The 2500-nt window shown below is 23.0% G+C and overlaps 1 non-coding gene across 1 annotated transcript in view; it reads right to left on the bottom strand.

The window, feature by feature from the left end:
* LOC128923855 (small subunit ribosomal RNA) overlaps window positions 1-493 on the bottom strand; it is a 1990-nt gene extending 1497 nt beyond the window's left edge. The window contains exon 1 of the ribosomal RNA XR_008472578.1: window positions 1-493. This exon is cut by the window's left edge and continues 1497 nt beyond it. This is a non-coding gene — a ribosomal RNA (small subunit ribosomal RNA).
* Window positions 494-2500: the final 2007 nt, after the last annotated feature.

Genomic DNA, 2500 nt, shown 5'->3' with positions numbered 1-2500 from the left:
TCCTGTATTGTTATTTTTCGTCACTACCTCCCCGAACTGGGAGTGGGTAATTTACGCGCCTGCTGCCTTCCTTAGATGTGGTAGCCGTTTCTCAGGCTCCCTCTCCGGAATCGAACCCTGATTCCCCGTTACCCGTTGCAACCATGGTAGTCCTAGATACTACCATCAAAAGTTGATAGGGCAGACATTTGAAAGATCTGTCGTCGGTACGAGACCATACGATCTGCAAGTTATCTAGAGTTCAACCAATATAACGATCTTACGATCGCTTGGTTTTAGCCTAATAAAAGCACACGTTCCAAAAGGTCCGTGTTTATTTTGCATGTATTAGCTCTAGAATTACCACAGTTATCCAAGTAACTGTTAACGATCTATGGAACCATAACTGATATAATGAGCCTTTTGCGGTTTCACTTTTAATTTGTTTGTACTTAGACATGCATGGCTTAATCTTTGAGACAAGCATATAACTACTGGCAGGATCAACCAGAATAATATTTTTTATTCATTTATATAATATTTTTTATACTATATAAATTTTTATAATGATATTTTCAATATTTGAAAATTAAGTACACGACATATACACAATGCAAAGGAGAACGAAATCGCGACAATAAATAATTATGAAATTTCTTCTACTATGGTCGGATTAAATAATTTACTTCATGTCATTTAAATTTCATATTATTGTATTATTTATTGCGGTCTTATTCGGACTTTGAGACTGTGTATCTTATCGTGAGAAAGAATTTTCGTTCTCTATACATATATAATATAATTATTAATGTAAGGACGATGTTTCTTCTTGTATTTGTTAAACTTTCAAATAATATCATTTTTTATACATTTTACTTTATTTCAATGCATATAGTGTATATATCTTTTTTTAAGAGTATATACGTTTTTCTTTTGATTTGAAATTAATAATTTCAATTCAATTATTTTTCATTTTATTTCATATATGATATGAAAGTATTCGAGCGTAATAATATAAATATTTAACTTTATTGAATTTTATTCTTTACCCACATATATTTTATGTGAATAGAAGAACAAACCCCAAAAAAAGTTAAATTAAAAAAAAAACGACTACATTATGTTAGGTATAGAAGAATAATCTCAATTAATAACATTTCATTATTAACAAAATTATTTCTATTTAAACCAACTGTAGCAAACCAGGAATAAATTTTTTTGCTCTCATTTATATATTACACTTAAATACTTTTATAAATATATGAAAATAATTTTCATATAAGTACTAAGTATGCAATTTCATACAAGTATTAAAATTTTCATACAAGTACTAATGTTGAAGTTTCATACAACATATATGTTTTCTGCCACGTACACCTCACCAACCGGAAATCGTATGGAGAAAATCTTTTTAACCATATAAAAGTTTTAAATTCATATATATACAAGTAATTTATATCATTTTCTATGAGCATTATGCTTATAAGAAATATTACAACATCAAAAATAGCTTAACATTTATTTTTTTTTTTAAATTTTTTGTACTTATATGAAAATTATTTAGTTGTATGAATTCATACACTTAGTACTTATATGAAAATTAGTATCTATATGAAAATTAATTAGTATTTATATGAAATTTATTAAGTATCTATATGAAAATTATTTAGTATTTATATGAAAATTATTTACTTGTATGAATTCATAAACTTAGTATCTATATGAAAATTATTTAGTATTTATATGAAAATTTTTTACTTGTATGAATTCATAAACTTAGTATCTATATGAAAATTATTTAGTATTTATATGAAAATTTTTAACTTGTATGAATTCATTAACTTAGTATCTATATGAAAATTATTTAGTATTTATATGAAAATTTTTAACTTGTATGAATTCATTAACTTAGTATCTATATGAAAATTATTTAGTATTTATATGAAAATTATTTACTTGTATGAATTCATAAACTTAGTATCTATATGAAAATTATTTAGTATTTATATGAAAATTTTTAACTTGTATGAATTCATTAACTTAGTATCTATATGAAAATTATTTAGTATTTATATGAAAATTTTTAACTTGTATGAATTCATTAACTTAGTATCTATATGAAAATTATTTAGTATTTATATGAAAATTTTTAACTTGTATGAATTCATTAACTTAGTATCTATATGAAAATTATTTAGTATTTATATGAAAATTATTTACTTGTATGAATTCATAAACTTAGTATCTATATGAAAATTATTTAGTATTTATATGAAAATTTTTTACTTGTATGAATTCATAAACTTAGTATCTATATGAAAATTATTTAGTATTTATATGAAAATTTTTAACTTGTATGAATTCATAAACTTAGTATCTATATGAAAATTATTTAGTATTTATATGAAAATTTTTTACTTGTATGAATTCATAAACTTAGTATCTATATGAAAATTATTTAGTATTTATATGAACATTTTTTACTTGTATGAATTCATAAACTTAGTATCTATATGAAAAT

This window comes from Zeugodacus cucurbitae, unplaced genomic scaffold, assembly GCF_028554725.1.
Source record: "Zeugodacus cucurbitae isolate PBARC_wt_2022May unplaced genomic scaffold, idZeuCucr1.2 ctg00000068.1, whole genome shotgun sequence".
Taxonomy (NCBI): Eukaryota; Metazoa; Arthropoda; class Insecta; order Diptera; family Tephritidae; genus Zeugodacus; species Zeugodacus cucurbitae.
This window is presented reverse-complemented; position numbering and strand designations above follow the sequence as displayed.